At 34.7% G+C, this 6604-nt stretch overlaps 1 protein-coding gene across 20 annotated transcripts in view; it reads left to right on the top strand.

Annotated features, from left to right (window-relative positions):
• LOC115237804 (CUGBP Elav-like family member 1) overlaps positions 1–6604 on the top strand; it is a 419211-nt gene that overhangs the window by 293091 nt on the left and 119516 nt on the right. The window lies entirely within an intron of this gene.

The raw sequence follows: 6604 nt of genomic DNA, 5'->3' as shown, positions 1-6604 counted from the left end.
GAGTTATTTTATATCTTAATCTGACATATTTTGATATAAAAATTAAAATATCTCGTAAAATATTTAGTTTTCGATAATCTTACCGTAATACTTTTATGTACAGAATAATGAGACAAATCAATTAGTAAAAAAAAAATAATTGTTTTTAAGAAAAAGTATGTAATTATTTATAATGTATTTTTTTAAACAAATCATTACTAAATAAAAAAATTCGTACAACAAACGCAGTCGATGTAAGAGACGTAAAGTGATAAAGTAGATAGAAATTTATTACTACTGAGACACAAAACAATTATAAGTGACGTGTTCCACAAACATTGACCACCATAAAAAGCATTTTGGAAGCAACATCTCCGTTTGATCTTGCAAATAAAATCTGACAATATTATATTTCTTATGCAGGAGAATACAATGCAAGAAAAAGAGAGAGAGAGAAAGAGACAGAAAGTCTTCGAATCAAAAATTTCGTATCACAAAGGACTCTCATCCTCCATCTTCGATCCAAATTCGATCGTCTTGACGCAGCTGCAGTTGATTGTGATCGAGCCGGGTTCCTTAGAGACTCGGCTTTGTTCTCGGTCTAATCACAGAATTTATGTTGCTTGATCGGTCAAAGGTAGCGCTGCGGCTTGAGGTGCACACTTGATCGCACCTATACACCTGTGCCCAACGAAATACCGGGGTATCGCTCCTACTGTTTGCACCTCGCAGCGACGCCCCCTTGATATCAAAGGTCAAGCATTCTGTAGGCACAGTCGCGAGATAACCGCGGATATAATTCAGTCTTATCTTTGTTCGTTAAACCCGATTTATATGCATGTTGGCAAAGACTCTTGAGTGAACTTCGGAGAGCGATATTCGAGCACCTCGTTTGGTACACGCGTGCAATACGAAAACTATTTTTGACATATTAAATTAAACATACAATACAAGTACACACATCATTTTTCTATTTATATTCAGATAATACTCAGAGTGCATTATTCATTATGTATGATTGAACGTAACTTCACATTCTAAGATAAATTAAAAACATCTCGAAAACTTGACAAGTTTTATTTGAATACACTGTCAAGTTAGAAAATATTTCTCCATTAACATTCCGTCTCTATTTACAATGATGTTTACAATGTTTTACTGTAAACATTTACCGTAAATAGGAAAACAAATCAGTGCAATTTTATCCTCTTTACACGGTACTTGGCAAATTCATGAGATCCAATTACACGGCTTCAATCCTCTGAAAATTATGTAACGAATGCGCAAGCAAAAATATTTAAAGCTACTCGTATTTGGCCTGTGGATAAATACCACGCATAACGCGAGTACGAATGTTCCATTATCGATCAACACGACTCCGTTTTTATTCTCGAGCGTGCTCAGTATATGCGCCAGAATACCTTGCGTATTATAAACCATGCATTCTATCGAAACTTATTTTTGCCCTGTAACCACGGAAAAGTTTTATTTAAAGCAACGAAACATTCAACGTCAAATTTTCCTCGCAATCATTTTTCGGTTGGTTACATTAGAATTTATTGAACATTACGATTTATTGTTATGGACACATACAAGGAATGTTAATTAATATTAATTGAAAGATAATTAACAAGTTATTGATTTAACCAGTCAACATATATAATATAATTAATCCTGACTCTGCGAAGCTTTTAAAAGTCCTCAAAGAGCATTGGCTATTCAATTAAACAATAAAATAGAATTATAAGATTGATATTATATTGATATTATACGAAATAATAAACATAATAATTATGAGATTTTTCTAAATAATGTTATTAGGTAATAATTTAAAATTCTTGCCATTTTGGCTGTTTATAAATATATTCATATGTATCATATGTACAAAAAATATCCAAGAAATATTGCTCCGTTGCCCCGTTCTGCAGATTCTTCAATCATTTTAAAACATATATTTACTAGACAAAAATCTGATCGTTATCTTCCTGCAATTAATTAATTGTTTCCCAATTAGTCTCAATTTATCAATTTAAACAATAGTCTGCGATAATGCGATAACTAGAAAATTCTTCTCTCGTTCTCTCTCTCTCTCTCTCTCTCTCTCTCTCTCTCTCTCTCTAACGGAAGACTCCTCTACATGCGGAAAAATACTCTGCTCGATAGCTTTTCTTCTTATAATGTGGAAATTTATGTCCTCCGAAGTTCCATGAAATTAACTACCACTGTCTGTGTATTTCCACGAGAGAAAATCCGATGGCTATTCCGATTTATCCGCCACCGCCATGGTCGACCAACGGCGGTTGAACACGGCGACGTAATTGACTGATTCAGCGCTTCATCCTGTGCTCTCTTCTTACGCGCGATTCGAAATACTCCGCTTCGAAAGGAAACAGGACAGCACTATCGTATGGCGGTATCATCGGACGATCTCGTGTTCCGCATTCTCACCGAGAGAATCGAGTCCGTTCCGCGGCTGCGACAAAAAAATTCCGCCAGCGATCGTACTATTAATGAGAACTAAAATTTGCCGTAATTGGAGATACCTCCATTGGCGACGATCACCGACGATTTTAGAGGAACGATATTGATTCGGATCATGTGAGGCGAAACTGGCGCGGAAAGACACGCGGGGTTTCTAACGAAGATCGGGCATTAGCTCGCATCCATGTCCGCGGTAGATTTCCCCGCGGACGCTAATCACGCATCCGAGGTACTAGCTGTGATCTCATGGGATAGCGCATCGTTTCCGATCGCCTACCGATCGGTCAATTCGTCGATTGATCGCTTGACGTGTCCTCTTTTCGCTAACAATTAAAAGAGATATTACAGAGAGATAGTACACTGTAAAAAATTTTCTAAGAATTCAAATATTTTTGTCTGAATTTTCAGATCTGGGTGTCTGAAAAAAATTTTAATCTGTCTTAATTATCAGAATCGTTTTTCTAAACATTCAGAAGAATGTGTCTGAAAATTCAGACAGCATTCTGTCTGAAAATTCAGACAGTGTGTCTGCAAAAAAGCTGCAGACACTTTGTTTGAAGTTTCAATCAATTTTTTGTACAGTGTACTTTTTGTATTTAATGATTTTTTATTAAAAGTTTTGAATGTGAAATTTAATTTCTCAGAGATAGAGCGTCTTTAGCTTCCAACGTACAAACGAGATATCTGGATTATTTGAAAGAATTTCTCTTTCGCGCATAATCCTTCGTTCATCGTGCAGACTTTTGGGCGCTCTATGGAGCTTTCAGAAATACGTATAAAGCATGCGACGCATAATTCGCGCCTCGAACGACGAGCATTTCACGCACCACGTATCGCACAGGCATAATCCGCAGTCCAATTAGCGATAATTACGATCTGAATTGGGAATTCCTAATGGTGGACATCCCCGTGTTGGTCTGTTCGTTTGTATACCGTGATTTTTGCAGACGGCGTAATTCGAGGTTCAAATTAAATTCGTTCTTTTCGCTTATAATGACGACGACCAGTTTATTTAAGTAACTCGAAGGATTTTGTCGCTATGCTCCTTTTTCTCCACGTTGCATCTTGCCGTTTCTTAGAATTTTTTCCCAACCGAAAAACGAATATTTTCTCGTATCTTGGTATAAAATTCGAGCTAATTTTCTGTTTCGGCATTATTCGCGTATCACTATTTCGAGTTATCCTCATTGTTGAGAGAGATAAACGATATAAATTGATTTGGAGCATTGGTTTACAATCTATATCTTGTTAGCATCAGCACTAATGCTAGCAATAATCGTTTCGTTTAATGCTATGAATAATTCTCTCCTGCTCATGTGTATTACATGATTGATATTAAACAAGCTATTCCGTAATTATTTTCTGTGCAATAATATTGGATAAAATTACACATTTTTTTATATAAAACTTTATCTTCTAATAATACGAATAAAAATATTAGAGATATATATAAAATTTAAATTTAGTATATTCTCTGTTTTCAAATTCAGAAATATCAATATGTAATAGACTAGTAATCGTTTGATACATAGTAATTGTGACATACTTAAGATAGTGATGTCTAAAGTTGTGTTGCAAATAATTTTTTGTTAGCGCACCCGCTGTTCGGAGATATTAAATTAATATATCGATTTAACAGCATCACCTTTCTTTGACTAAGTCTCGCTTGTGTAGAATGACCGACGAAGCTGTTACTCTGGCTAAAAACATGCCGTCCAAACTAGTTCAGGAAATTACACCGGTTTACGACACGACGCAGTCGTGGCAACTATCGCCATTCGGACTGTGTTGCAGTTGCACTTGGGAATACCCGAGAACACTATCGCACAGCTTAATAATTTACTTATTAATTATTAATCTCAATTTGTCTACAACATGTGTGTGGAGCAATTACAACAATTATACTGCATCTCATTTGCTTTGGATCGAACAAGTTATCAAAGTTATTTTGTCCTTTCTCACAAACACACATATAATACTATAGTATTTTCTTTCATGTTTGTTTTATGTGTCGACAATATAGATATATTATTTTCTTTCCTTATCTAGTATCGTTATGACAGCCAGCTCAAGTTAAATCGAAGCAATCTTGAAGCAATTTCAAACTATAATTTTGATCAACAAACACAGACATAATCGAAATATATATTATTAAATAATGTAAAAACAAGATAAATGAGAACATAGACAAATATTAAATAAATTAAAAACATGTAATTTTTTATATTTTTCGTCGAAATCTGTTAATTTTTGTAACCACAAAAATATCTTTTATTTATATCTTCTTAAAATTAGTTTAGAGAGATAAGAGATGGAATAATTTACAAGCAAAAATATGAAAACAAACGGGAATTAACGTTAGTACTTTGACAAATAAGATCATTTGTAGACACGAGCATTAAAACAGCTTGGTCGGCGGGTGGCGAAAAGACGCGTGAGAGCAGTTTACAGGCAGTGATTTAAAGGTTTATCGAGCGATGATGCTTTAAGATTACTTACTCGCTGGGACATAATTTCCCGGCTCCCGGCTGCGTCTTCTTGCCGTAATTTACGGAAACTTGCCGGCAATATGTTGAGAATATCGCTTGTCTTGGTAAATGCACGTGAGAAAATTTACTTTATTCAGAATACGATAATCTTGATTCGCGAATCTTTAAACTATCTTCAAGCAAACAATTAAAAATTAGTTATTAATTTCTTTAGTTTTTAATATGTATTGTTTTAACTCGTCTTAAAGAAGCAAATACGCGAAATGTTTAAGAAATATTAGATTTCGAAAATATATTTTCTAATCTGCCTGTGTTTATATTCTTATCTTTTATTTATAACTTCTTTGTAAAATTATCCCGTTGTTAATAATCTCTCTATTAATAAAGCTTCTCTGCGTAATCTCAAATTACATAGGGATCAAAAACGAAATGTTATACGCAACCTATGCCTTGAGCGAACTCCTTTTTTGATTAGATAAACTTAATACGTCGAGTACTCCTCCCTACTAACATTCCGGACCTTTTGCTACGTATCAGGTAGCACGATTCGCAATTATGTATTCATCACGATACCATGCGTTATTCAGTGCGATATTGAATATCGCGTTGCCAAACAAAACATTGCGGAATATCGGGATTTCCTCGAGTAATTGGAAGGCTTGTTACCGAAACTATTACCGCGATCGCATTATAATTACACTCTCTGTGCTCAGCGCTACGTTACAGGTTTATCATAATTTCCTATACACCGTAAATAGGAAATCTGTTAATTGAACCTGACCGTTATTAACTTGCGGTACCACTAACTCCACGTTCACGACACCTTAATTATCTGTTGTTTACTTAGCACAAAGAGAATCCTGGAGCATATGTTATATTTGGAAAATCTAATCGCAGTAGTAGCGAAATTCTCTCACTATGATAATTAAACATGATGTAAAAGGCTCTAGATATATCTGGTTTATAGATTTCTATTCAGATTTATTCAGATTTTCATATAATTTTTATCTTGCAAATTTTATTTAATATTATAGCTCTTGGTTTCAGAGAATTCTTCATAGACTTTGAATCTCAAATATTTTATTCAACAAATTATTGATATTATAGTATTTCTTTGATAATATTGAATTGTGTGTGTATACTCTTCATAATTTGGCAGCTTTTTATTTTTATTAAGATTTAAAATCAAATTAGTTAAATTGATAAATCTTGATTCCATACAGCTTTCATTCTATAAATCCTTAGTGTATCGCGATTTCCTGACATATTTTTATTCGTACAGATTCTCGGTTTGTTGCCAATTATTTCTACAAAACCATTTCGCAAGTCGAGTCATAGATTTGTATATTACTCATACTTTATACAGTGTTTAGCAGAGCCTCTATCTTTCTGTTTTTGTTCGATAAAGAATTCGGCTATCTTTATTCCAATTCTAGACAAACTAACGATTCACCTGGGACGTTAGAGATCCCGAAGAAGAACAGGGATCAGTACACGGTGCTAGTCGAGAAAGTCGGCGATATCGGCGATAGAATGGCGTATCGAACTTTTGGCAACTCGTAACTATCGACCGGTTGAAGCTTGGATAGCGTCCAGCCTCGAGATATGGAAGATATGGAAGACTCTTGATGAGGTCCCCTAGAACCGACTTCACT

Source organism: Formica exsecta, unplaced genomic scaffold (assembly GCF_003651465.1).
Source record: "Formica exsecta isolate Colony F162 unplaced genomic scaffold, ASM365146v1 scaffold115, whole genome shotgun sequence".
In the NCBI taxonomy this organism is placed as follows: domain Eukaryota; kingdom Metazoa; phylum Arthropoda; class Insecta; order Hymenoptera; family Formicidae; genus Formica; species Formica exsecta.
This window is presented reverse-complemented; position numbering and strand designations above follow the sequence as displayed.